Source organism: Felis catus, chromosome A1, assembly GCF_018350175.1.
Source record: "Felis catus isolate Fca126 chromosome A1, F.catus_Fca126_mat1.0, whole genome shotgun sequence".
Classification (NCBI taxonomy): domain Eukaryota; kingdom Metazoa; phylum Chordata; class Mammalia; order Carnivora; family Felidae; genus Felis; species Felis catus.
In genome coordinates, this window is record NC_058368.1 from 29,323,728 (window position 1) to 29,337,639 (window position 13,912).

Consider the following 13,912-nt stretch of genomic DNA (forward strand, 5'->3'; position numbering starts at 1 on the left):
TACAAATAACAGGTGAGTATTGTTTTTCTTCTTCCTTTGGCCTCACATGTTTAAGGAAATCTGTCAGCCTTCTTGGCTAACCGCTGAAATAATAGAAAAGAGACTTCAGTGACCACACATGACACCAAAGACAGTGTTTGCAAAGATAGTTTGGAAAAGCCACTAAACAAGGACAACTGCTCACCTCAACAATCAACAACAGAACATCATGGAGGAGATTCTGACTTCCAGAGTTACTTAATTATAATATTCAAAATATTTGGTTTTCAACAAAAAAATTACAAGGCATGAAAAGAAACAGGAAAGCATAGTACACTTGCATGAAAAAAAAAATTTGACATAAACTATCCCTGAGGAAACCCAGACACTAGATAGAGTAGACAAGGACTTTAAGACAGCTGTCTTAAAAAAAAAAAAAAAAAAAAAAGACAGCTGTCTTAAATATGTTCAAAGAGTTAAAGGACACCGTAGACAAAAATATAAAGGAAACCTGGAGGGGGACCTGGGTGGCTCAGTCAGTTAAGCACCCAACTTTGGCTCAGGTCATGATCTCCTGGTTTGTGGGTTTGAGCCCCACGTCAGGCTCTCTGCTGTCAATGTTGAGTCAGCTTCAGATCCTCTGTCCACTCTCTCTCCACCCCTCTTCCACTCACTCTCTTTCAAAAATAAATAAAAACCAAAACTAACTAAAAATAAAACAATAAAGGAAACCTGGAAAACAATATGTGAGTAAAATGAAAATATCAATAAAGATGTAGAAATTACAAAATGAAACCAATGTAGAAATTACAAAATTACAAAATTACAAAATGAAAATGTAATTTGTACAAAATTACAAATAGAAACTCTGGAGTTGACAAGTAAAATAATTGAAATGAAAAAGTCGCTAGAGGGCTTTAACAGCAGATTTGAGAAGCAGAAGAAAAAAAAATCGGCAAACTACAGGACTATTGAAATGACATTGTGAAGAGAAGAAAAATTAACATAAAATTAACATAACCTAAATGATCTTGGGGACACCGTGAAGAATACCAATATTCTAGGGGCGCCTGGGTGGCGCAGTCGGTTAAGCGTCCGACTTCAGCCAGGTCACGATCTCGCGGTCCGGGAGTTCGAGCCCCGCGTCAGGCTCTGGGCTGATGGCTCAGAGCCTGGAGCCTGTTTCCGATTCTGTGTCTCCCTCTCTCTCTGCCCCTCCCCCGTTCATGCTCTGTCTCTCTCTGTCCCCAAAAAAATAAACGTTGAAAAAAAAAAATAAAAAATAAATAAAAAAGAATACCAATATTCTCTGGGAGTCCCAGACAGAAATGAGAGAAAGAAAAACGGGGACAGAAAGAATACTGCAGGAAATACTGCCCAAAAACTTATGAACTTTGATTAAAAACTGAATCTACACATCCAAGTAGTTTAATTAACTCCACATATGATAAGCTCAAAGAGACTGACACTGAGACACACAGCCAAAAATTTGAAAGACAAAGACAAACAGAATCTTGTTAAGTAGCAACAGACAAGCAACTTCACACATAGAAGGGATCCACGATACAATTAATATCCAATTTGTTATCAGAAACCCTGGAGCCCAGAAAGCAGTGGGATAACATATTTGAAGTACTGAAAGGGGAAAACAATTGTCACCTGAGAATTCTGGCAACACTTTCTTTCAAAAATAAAAGAGAAATTAAGACATTCATAGATAAACAAAAACTGAAGGAGTTAGTTGCTAGTACACCCGCCCTACATGAAATGCTAAAGGGAATCCTTTTGACTGTACTGAAAGGACACTAAATAGTAACTTGAAGTCATACAAAAAAATAAAGAACTCTGGTAAAGATAGTTACATGGGTAAATATAAAGCATTCCATTAATGTTGTAATACCTTCTTTCCTCCTATATTATTTAAAGCACATGCAAAAAAAAATTATAAATCTATGCTAATAAGCATGCAATATGTGAAGATGCAATTCATGACTATAACAACACAGAGGACAGGGGTGCATGGGTGGCTCAGTCAGTTAAGTATCCAACCCTTAGTTTCGGCTCAGGTCATGATCTCAGAGTTTGTCAATCCAAGTTCCACCTTGCACTGACAGTGGAGATCCTGTTTGAGATTCTCTCTCTCCCTCTCTTTCTGCCCCTTCCTGGCACTCTCTGTCTCTGTCTCTGTCTCTGTCTCTCTCTCTCTCTCTCTCTCTCTCTCTCTCTCTCTTTCTCAAACTAAATAAACTCAATAATAACAACAACAGAGGACAGAGCAGTATGGGAACAGAGTTTCTGTATGCTATTGAAACCAAATTGGAACTGATTCAAACTAGATTGTTATAAATTTAGCATGTTAATTATAATCACCATAATAACCATATAGAAAATAACTATAAAATAAAAAAGAAATTGAGAAGGAAATAAAAATGTTATACTAAAAAAAACTTAAACACAAAAGGCTATATGTAAGGAACAAAAAATGAACAACCAAAAAGCTCATAGAAAATAGCAAAATGGCAGAAGTTAGTGTTTGCTTATCAGTACTTTAAATGGGAAGAGATTAAACTCACCATTAAAAGATAGATTGGAAGAATGGATTTTAAAAATAATTCATATTATGAAATTAATAATTCATGATATTATGAATGATAATTCACTTACATTGAAAGTGAAAGTGATAAAAAATATTCTATGCAAATAATAACTAAAGGATAGCAGGAGTGACAATACTAATATCAAAAAATATATACTTTAGGTCAAAATTAATACAGGAGGGGGACACTTGGGTGGCTCAGTCTGTTAGATGTCTGACTTGGGCTCAGGTTATGATCTCACAGTTCATGGGTTCAAGCCCTGCATCGGCTCTGTGCTAACAGCTCAGAGCCTGGAGCCTGCTTTGGATTCTGTGTCTCCCTCTCTCTCTGCCCCACCCCTGCTCATGCTCTGTCTCTGTCTTTCTCAAAAAATAAATAATAAACATTAAAAAATAAAAAAAAAATTAATACAGGAGAAAAAGAAGAATACTATATATTGAGGAAAGGGCTAATTCATTAGGAATATACAACACAACAATTTCAAATATATATACACCACTAGCAGAGCCCCATAATACATGAAGCAAACATTAAAAGGGAGACTTAAAGGGAGAAATAGTCAACTCTGCATAATCATTTGAGACTTCAATAACTCATTTTTTAAAATATTCTTTTCTTATAAGTTTATTTATTTTTGAGAGAGAGTGCATGCGAGCAGGGGAAGGGCAGAAAGAGGGGGAGACAGAGAATCCAAAGCAGGCTCCATACTGTCAGCACAGAGCCCCATGTGGAGTTCAAACTCACGAATCGAACCATGAGATCATGTCCTAAGCTGAAGCCTGAGGCTCAACTGACTAAGCCACCCAGGTGCCCCAATAACTCATTTTTAATAATGGATAAAACATCTAGATAAAAGGTCTATAAATAAATAGAGGTCTTGAATGACACTAAACATCAATTAGACCTGACATACATTACATATAAAACATTCCACTCACCATAGCAGAATATACACTGTTATCAAGTATACATGGAACATTCTCCAGGATAGATATTTTAGGCCACAAATTATACAAAGCACTTCCTCTAAACACCATGGAATGAAGCTAGAAACCAATAACTGAAGAAAAACTAGAAATTCACAAATGTGTTGAAATTAAACAACACCCTTTTAAATAATCAATGGGTCAGAGAAGAAATCAACAAGGGAAATATGAAGGTACTTGGATATGAATTAAAATGAAAACACATGGGATACAGCAAAGACAGTGCTCAGAGTGACATTTATAGTTATAACTGCCTACATTAAAAAATAAATAAGATCACACGTCAACAACCTAGCTCTACAATTTAAGGAACTAGAAAGAAAAAAAAATATTAAATACTGAAGAAAATTAAAAAGATTAGAGTGCAGATAAATGAAATGGAGAGTAAAAAAACAATAGAGAGTATTAAAGAAACCAAAAGTTGATTCTTGAAAAGGTCAGGAAAATTGACAAACTTAAGTAGACTAAGAAAAAAGGGAGAAGGCACAAATAACTAAAACTAGAAATAAAAGTTAGAACATCAATATTAACCTTACAGAATTAAAAAGGATTATGCTAGAGCCTGATTTGGATTCTGTGTCTTCCTCTCTCTCTGCCCCTCCCCAACTAGCACTCATCTCTCTGTCTCTTAAAAATAAATAAACATTCAAAAAAATTGTTTTAAGGATTATGAAAGAATACCGTGAGCCCACATCAGGCTCTGTGCTGTCTGACAGCTCGAGCGTGGAGCCTGCTTCAGATTCTGTGTCTCCCTCTCTCTCTGTCCCTCTCCCGTGTGCTCTCTCTCTCAAAAATAAATAAAAAATTTTAAAAACAAACAAAAAAACACTTTTGAAGCTCACATTCAGAGGTATAGGCTCACTAAAAGATTGAGACCTAATCACACCCTACCACAGGCCTATTTACAGGAGTATATCATGTCTGGCTATCAAGAAAAAAACTGAAAGTCATACTAGAAGGCAAAAAACACAATCTGTAGAGACACAATAAGTATCAGAACCAGACAGGGCAGTGATGTTGAAATTATCAGACCAGGAATTGAAAACAACTATAAATAGTATTCTAAGGGCTACTCTAATATTCTAACTATAATAATATTCCACAGATAAAGTAAACAGCATGTAAGAACTGAAAGGTAAAGAGATGGAAGTTCTAAGACCCAAAAAGAAATGCTAGAGATCAAAACAACTGTAGGAGAAATGAAGAGTGCCTTTGATGGGCTTATTGGTAGACTGGACACAGCTGAGGAAAGAATCTCTGAGCTTGAAGATATATCAATAGAAATTTTGAAGACTGAAAACCAAAGAGAACAAAGATAGTGGGGTGGGGGTCAGGAGTGGGGAGGAGAATGGAATAGAATAACCAAGGACCGTGGGACAACTACAAAAGGTGTAACATACACAAAATGGATTTAATCCTTTTCAAGTTAATTGTTGTGTATGGGTCCAATTTCATTCTTTTGCATGTGGTTATCCATTTTTCAACACCAATTGAAGAGACTATTCTTTACCCATTGTGTATTTTTCCCTTGTCAAAGATTAGTTCACCATATATGCAGAAGTTCATTTTTGGGCTCTCTATTCTGTTCCATTGGTTTATCTGTTTTTATACCAATACCATACTCTTGTGATGACTGTAACTTTGTAGGATACAGTTCCTTGAACAACATGGGTCTGAACTGCATGGGTCCACTTATACACAGAACTTTTTGATAAATACAGTACTGTAAATATATTGTCTCATCCTTATGATTTTTAAATAATGTTTTCCTTTCTCTAGCTTACTTTATTGTAAGACTACAATATAATATACATAACACACAAAATACATGTTAATTGTTCATGTTATTTGTAAGGCTTCCAGTCAACAGCAGGCTATTAGTAGTTAAGTTTGGGGGGAACCCATAGTTATACTCAGATTTTGACCGCACAGGGCACCCTCACTTCTGTGTTGTTCAAGGGACAACTGTACTTTAAAATTAGAAATGTGATGCCTGTGACTTTGTTCTTCTTTTTCAAATTGCTTTAGCTATTCGGGGTCTTTTGTGATTCCATACGAATTATATGATTATTTTTTTTCTATTTCTGTGAAAAATGACATTAAAATTTTGATAGAGATTGCATTGAATCTATAAATTGATTTGGGTGGTATAGACACTTTAACAATATTAATACTTCTTTTTTTTTTTAATTTTTTTTTCAACGTTTATTTATGAGACAGAGAGAGACAGAGCATGAATGGGGGAGGGGCAGAGAGAGAGGGAGACACAGAATCGAAAACAGGCTCCAGGCTCCGAGCCATCAGCCCAGAGCCCGACGCGGGGCTCGAACTCCCGGACCGCGAGATCGTGACCTGGCTGAAGTCGGACGCTTAACCGACTGCGCCACCCAGGCGCCCCAACAATATTAATACTTCTAACGCCTGAACATGAAATATCTTTCTGTTTGTACCTACTCAAATTTCTTTCATCCATGTCTTATGTTATGCCTTTCAGTGTACAGATCTTTTACCTTCTTGTTTAAATTTATTCCTAAGTATTTTATTGTTTCCAATGCTATTTTAAATTAGATTGTTTTTTTTAATTTTTTAAAAATGTTTTATTTATTTTTGAGTGGGAGAGAGTATGAGAGAGGGAGGGACAGAGAGAGAGACAGAGAGAGGGACACATAGAATCCAAAGCAGGCTCCAGGCTCTGAGCTGTCAGCACAGAGCCCAACACAGGGCTCCAACTCGTGAACCACAAGATCATGACCTGAGCCAAAGTTGGATGCTTAATGTATTGAGCCACCCAGGTACCTGTGAGATTGTTTTCTTAATTGCACTTTAAAATAGCTTGCTGTTAGTATATAGAAATACAACTGATTTTTTAAATTGATTTTTGTATATTGATTTTGTGTCTTGAAGTTTTATTGAATTTGTTGGTTAGATATAACAGTTTTGGGTGGAGTCTTTAGGGTTTTCTATATACAAGATGATGACATCTGAAAACAAAGATAATTTTACATCTTCCTTTCTAATATGGATGCCTTTTATTTATCCAATGTGAATTCCTAATTGCTCTGGCTAGGACTTCCAGTACTGTGTTGAACAGAAGTGATAAGTGTGGGCACTCTTGTATTGTTCCCAATCTTAAATAAAAAGCATTCATCTTTTCACCATTGAATATGATGTTAGCTGTGAGCTTGTCATACATGGCTTTTATTATGTTCAGGGGCATTCCTTCTATACCAAATTTTTGAAGGTTTTTATCATGAAAGAATATTGGATTTAGTCAAAATTTTTAGCATCCATCGAGATGACCATATAATTGTAATCCTTTGTTTTGTTAATGTGTTGTATCACATTTATTTATTTTTTTAATGTTTATTCATTTAGAGAGAGAGAGAGAGAGAAAATGAGCAAGGGAGGGGCAGAGAGAGAGGCACAGAGCCTGACATGGGGCTCCCTCTCACGAACTGTGAGAACAGGACCTGAGCTGAATCAAGAGTCAGAAGCTTAACTGACTGAGCCACCCAGGCACCCCTGTATCACATTCATTGATTTATGTATAAGCCAACCTTGAATTCCAAAGATAATTCCCAGTTAATTATAATGAATGTATTGATCTATTTAATGTGCTTTGAATACAGTATGCTAGTATTTTTTTAAGTATAGTTGACACAATTTTACATCAGTTTCAGGCATACAACATAGTGATTTCGCAACTCTATATGCTATGCTATACTGTGCTAGCATTTTATTGAGAATTTTTTAATCTATGTTCATCAGGGATATTGATCTATAATTTTCCTTTCTTATAGTATCCTTATCTGGCTTAGGTCTGAGAGTAAAGATAAAATGAGTTTCGAAGTGCTCTCCTTTTCAATTTTTGGAAGAGTTTAAGGAAGGATTGGCATTAATTATTTAAATGTTTTGTAGAATTTACCAACTAAGCCATATGGATGTGGGCTTTGTGGGGGGTAGTTTTTGATTACTGCTTCGATCTCCTCATCTGTTATTATTCTGTTCAGATTTCCTTTTTCTTCCTGATTCAGTCATAGGTTCTATGTTCTAGGAATGTGTCCATTTTTTTCTAGGTTATATCTAATTTGCTGACTTATGATTGTTCATTGTAGTTTCTTAAATTTTTTTAATGTTTATTTATTTTTGAGACAGAGAGAGAGCATGAGCAGAGGAGGGAGAGAGAGAGAGGGAGATACAGAATCCGAAGCAGGCTCCAGGCTCTGAGCTGTCAGCACGGAGCCCAACGTGGGGCTCAAACTCAGGAGCTGTGAGATCATGACCTGAGCCGAGGTCAGATGCTTACCCAACTGAGCCACCCAGGCGCCCCTGTTCATAGTAGTTTCTGAGGATCCTTGGTTTTTCTGAGTTTTTAGCTGTATTATCTCCTTTTTCATTTACTATTTTATTTACTTGAGTCTTCTTTTTCTTCCTACTTAGCCTAGCTTCAGGTTCATCATTTCTGTTTCTTTTGAAAACGCAGCTTTTACTTTTGTTGATCTTTTCTGTTGTTTTTCTAGTCTCTATTTCATTTATTTCTGCTCTGATCATTGTTTTCTTACTTTGCTATGTTTACTTTTTGTTTTCATTTTTGTTTTTCTAGTTCCTTGAGATGTAAAATTAGGTTGTTGATTTGAGATTTTTTTTTTCTGAATGTAGGTATTTATTGCTATAAATTTTCCTTTTAGAACTTCTTGTCCTGCGTCCCATACATTTTGGTATTGTGTTTTAATTTCCTTTGTCTCAAAATATTTTTGGATACCCCATTTGATTTATTCTTTGACCTATTAGTTGCTCAGACATGTGTTGTTTAATGTACACATTATTTGTGAATTTTCAAATTATCCTTCTATTACTGATTTCTAGTTTTATATTATTGTGATCACTAACATATTATCTATCCTGGAGAATATTTCCTGTATGCTTGAGAAGAATATATATCCTGCTCCTGTTGGATAAAATGTTTGTACATGTCTGTTACATCTATTTGGTTTATGGTATTGTTCAAATTTGCTGTTTCCTTCATTTCCTGTCTGGATGATCTATCCATTGTTGACAGGGGAGGGGGGGTATTAAAGACTCATACAATTACTTTATTGTCTTTTATTATTGAATGCTTTTATTTATTTGTCTTCCTTAATTGCTTTAAGACTTTCCAGATTGTGTTGAATAAGAGCGATCAGAGTGGGCATTCTCGTCTTGTTCCTGATCTTTGAGATAAAGCTTTCAATCTTTTGCTGTTAAATCTGATGTTAGCTGTGGGTTTGGTGTATAAGACGTTTATTATGTTGGGGTATGTTCCTTCTGTACCTTATTTTTTAAGCATTTTTATCATGAAAGGATGTCATATTTTGTCAAATGCATTTTCTGTATCTATTGAGATGATGATACAATTTGTATCCTTCATTCTATTTAATGTGGTGTATCACATTTACTGATTTGTATTTGTTGAACACTCTCTTGCATCTAGGTATGAATCCTACTTGATCATGGTGTATGATTCTTTTAATGTGCTCAACTAAAGTTTGCTAATATTTTGTTGAGCATTTTTGTATCTTTATTCATGGGAAATATTGGTCTATAGTTCTCTTTTTTTGGTAGTGTACTTATCTGGCTTTGGTATCAGGGTAATACTGGTCTCATAAAATGAGTTTGGAAGTGTTCCTTTCTTTTCAATTTTGTGGACCTTTGAAAAGGATTATCATTAATTCTTCTTTAAATATTTGATAGAATTCACCAGTGAAGTCATTTGGTCCTGAGCTTTTCTGTGTTGGGATGGTTTTGATTATCGATTTGATCTCATTACACAATATTGGTCTGTTCAGATTTTGTATTTCTTCCTGATTCAGTCTTGGTGGATTGCATGCTTTTAGAAATTTACCCAATTCTTCTAGATGATCCAATTTATTGGCATGTAATTGTTCACAGTGGTCTTTTACCGATTCTATGAATTTCTTCATATCAGTTGTAATGTCCCCTCTTTCATTTCTGACTATTTATTTGAGTCTTCTGTGGGTTTTTTTCTTAATTAAACTAGCAAAAGTTTTGTTATGTTTATCATCTATCATTTTGAATTTTGTTTATCATTTTGAAAAAGCAGCTTTACTTTCATTGATCTTTCGTATTGTCTTTCTGGTCTCTATTCCATTTATTTCCACTAAGATCAGTGTTATTTCCCTTCCTTCTGCTAACTTTAGGTTTAGTTTGTTCCTCTTTTTCTAGTTCCTAGAGTTGTGAAGTTAGGTAGTGTTTGAGATCTTGCTATTTTCTTAAAATATTCATTTAATGCTATAAATATCCTTGTTAGAACTATTTTTGCAGCATCCCAAATGTTTTGGTATGTTGCGTTTCCATGTTCATTTGTTTTGAGATATGTTTTTGTTTCTTTTTTCATTTTTTGTTTGACCTATTCATTGTTCTGGAGTGTGTTATTTAGTTTCCACTTGCTTGAAAATATCCAGCTTTCCTTTTGCTGCTGATTTCTAGTTTCATACCATTGTTATCAAAAAAGATATTTGGTATGATTTCAATTATCTTAAATATTCTAATATTGCTGCATGGCCTATCATGTGATCTGTCCTGGAGAGTATTCCATGTGTGCTTGAGAAGAATGTGTATTCTGCTACTGGGTGGAATGTTCTATAAATATGTGTTAGATGTGTTTGTCTAAAGTGGTTCCGGTCTGGGACATCTGGATGGCTCAGTCGGTTGAGTGTCCGACTTTGGCTCTGGTCAGGATCTCAACTGCTTGTGGATTCTAGCCCCAAGTCAGGCTTGATACTGACAGGTTAGAGCCTGGAGCCTCCTTTGGATTCTGCGTCTTCCTCCCTATCTGCCCCTCCCCCACTCATGCTCTGTCTCTTTCTCTCTCTCTCAAAAATAAATAAACATTTTTAAAAATTCGTAAGTGGTTCAAGTCCAATGTTCCCTTCTTGATCATTCCCTGGATGATCTGTCAATCGCTGAAAGTGTAGTATTGAAATCCCCTACTATTATTGTATTTTAGTCTGTTTTTCCCTTCAGATCTTTTAGTATTTGCTTAATATATTTAGATATTCCATTCTGGGTGTGCATATTTATAATTATTATATGTTCTTGATGAATTGACTCCTATATCATTATATAAATATCTTCTTTGTCTCTTGTTACTGTTTTTGGCTTCAAGTCTATTTTGTCTGAATCTTTTGGATTCCACTTGCATGGAACATCTTTTTCCCTCTCTTCACTTTGAGCTTATGTGTGTTCTTAAATTTGAAGTGAATCTTTTATAGGCAGCAGATAGATGGTTCTTGGTTTTTTATCTATCCAGTCATTCTGTGCCTTTTGATTGGTGAACAATCCATTTATATTTAATTATTGGTATGTAGGGACTTACTAATACCATCTTATTAATTGCTTTCTGGTGGTTTTATAGTTTCATTGTTTCCTTCTCCCCATGTTTTGCCTATCTTTGTAAATTGGTAGTTTTCCATTGTTGGATACTCTGTTTCTTCTTTATCTTCTGTGCATCTGCTCTAAGGCTTTGCTTTGTGGTTACCACAAGGCTTACACAAAACATCATATAGAAAAAGTGATTCATTTTAAGCTGATTGCAACTTAACTTTGATCACATAAAAAAACTCTACCTTTATGTCCACCCTTTATATTTTTGGTGTTATAACTTACTTTTCATTAAAATGTGTACTTATTAACTAATTATAGTAGCTACAGTTATTTTATTTTACTCTATTCCTTCAACCTTTATACTTTAGCTAAGTACATCATCCTATTACAAAACTAGAGTTTTCTCCTTTTTAAATGTTTGTTTATTTTGAGAGAGCACAAGTGGGAGGGGCGGAGAGAGGGGGAAAGAGAGAACACAAGCAGGTTCTGCATCATCAGCACAGAGCCCAACATGGGGCTTGATCCCACCAACCTTAAGATCATGACCTGAGCTGAACTCAAGAGTCAGATGCTTAACTGACTGAGCACCCAGATGCCCCCAACATGAGAGTTTTCTAAATCTGACTGTGTATTTACCTTTACCACTGTGTTGGATGCTTTCACATGTTTTATTGTCAATAATTAGCATCTTTTCATTTCACTTAACATTATACTGTCTAGATCCATTTATATTGTTGCAAATGGCAAGATTTCATTCTTTTTATGGCTGAATAATACACATTACCTCTTCTTTATTCATTTATTTATTGATGGACACTTGAGTTGCTCCCATATCTTGGCTATTGTAAATAATGCTGTAATACCATAGGGGTTAAATTCATGTTTTTGTTTTCTTTGGGTAAATACCTAGTAGTGGTATTACTGGATCATGTGGTATTTCTATTTTTAACTTTTGAAGAACCTCTACAATGTATTCCACAGTGGCTGCATCAGTTTGTATTCCCACCAACAATGCATGAGGGATCATTTTTCTCCACATCTTCACCAACACTTCTTGGTTCTTGTGTTTATGTTAGCCATTCTGATGGGTGTAAGGTAATATCTCATTGTTGTTTTGATTTGCGTTTTCCTGATGATTAGTGATGTTGAGCTTCTTTTCATGTGTCTGTCAGTCATATGTTTGTCTTCTTTGGGAAAATATCTATTCATGCCCTCTCCCATTTTTTAATTGGATCATCTGGGTGTTTTGGTGTTGAGTTGTATAAGTTCTTTATGTATTTTGTATATTTACCTCTTATTAGATATATCATTTGCAATTATCTTTTTCCCAAAAAGGTTCCCTTTTTGTTTTAGTGATAATTTCCTTTGCTGTGCAAAAGCTTTTTTTTTTTCTTCTTAATGTAGTCCTAATAGTTTAATTTTCCTTTTATTTCCCTTAGCAGTGGAGACACATCTAGAAAAATGTTTTTATGGCTGATATCAAAGAAATTACTGCCTATGTATTCTTCTAAGAATTCTATAGTTTCAGGTCTCACATTTAGGTTTTTAATCTATTTTGAGTTTATATTTGTGTATGGTTAAGAATGATATATGGTGTATGGTGTCCGGTTTCATTTTTATGGCATGTAGCTGTTCAGTTTTCCCAACAATATTTGTCGAAAAGACTGCATTTTTCCCATTGTATATTCTTCCTTCGTCATAGATTAATTGACCAGAAAATTATTGGGTTTATTTCTGGACTTTCTACGTGGTTTTCCATTGATCTATGTGTCTATTTTTGTGCTAGTACCATACTGTTTTGATTACTGTAGCCTTGTAGTATATCTTGAAATTTGAGATTGTGATACCTTCAGATTTGTTTTTTGGTTTTTGCTTTTTCAAATTGCTTTGGCTATTAGGGTCTTTTGCGGATCCATATAGATTTTAAGATTATTTGTTCTAGTTCTGTAGGAATTGCTGTTGGTGTTTTGATAAGGATTGAATTAAATCTGTAGATTGCTCTGGGTAGTATGGAAATCTTAACAATATTGGTTCTCCAAATCCATGAGCATGGAATATCTTCCTATTTATTTGCATCATCTTCAGTTTCTTTCATCAGTGTTTTATAGTTTTCAGAGAATGATGTAGATTTCTCCTCTTTGGTTAAGTTTATTCCTATATATTTTATTTTATTTTTTTGGTGCAATTTTAAATGCTATTATTCTCTTAGTTTCTCTTTCTACCACTTTTAGTGTATAGGAACACAACACATTTCTGCATGTTAATTTTGTATCCTGAGACTTTACTGAATTTATTTACCAGTTCTAGTAGTGTTTTGGTGAAGTCTTTAGGGAATTCTCTATATAATACCATGTCATCTGCAAATAGTGACAGTTTTACTTCTTCCTTACCAATTCAGATGCCATTTTTGTTTGTTTGTTTGTTGTTTTCTGCTGTAGCTAGGATTTCCAGTACTATGTTGAATAAAAGTAGTGAGAATGGGCATCTTTGTCTTGTTCCTGACCTTAGAGGAGAAGCTCTCAGTTTTTTACCATTGATATTAGCTGTGGATTTTTTATATATGTCCTTTATTTTGTTGAGGTGTGTTCCTTCTAAATGTACTTTGTTGAGTTTTCATCATGAATAGATATTGGACTTTGTCAAATGCTTTTTCTGCAACTATTGAAATGATCATACGCTTTTTATTCTTTCTCTTCTTAATGTGAGGTATCACACTGATTAATTTGTAAATATTGAACCACCTTGCATCACTGGAATAAACTCCACTTGATCACGGTGAATGATTTGTTAATGTACAGTTGGATTCAGTCTGCTAATATTTTGATGAAGATTTTTGCATCTATGTTTATCAGAGATACTGGCCTGTAGTTTTCTTTTTTTTTTTTTTTTTTTTTTTTTTTTTTTTTTGTATTGTCTTTATCTGGTTTTGGTATCAGGGTAATGCTTGCTTCATAGAATGAATTTGGA

The 13,912-nt window shown here is 34.7% G+C and overlaps 1 long non-coding RNA gene across 1 annotated transcript in view; it reads left to right on the forward strand.

The window, feature by feature from the left end:
• Positions 1 to 13,912, forward strand: part of LOC123384315 — a 59,266-nt gene that overhangs the window by 23,786 nt on the left and 21,568 nt on the right. The window lies entirely within an intron of this gene.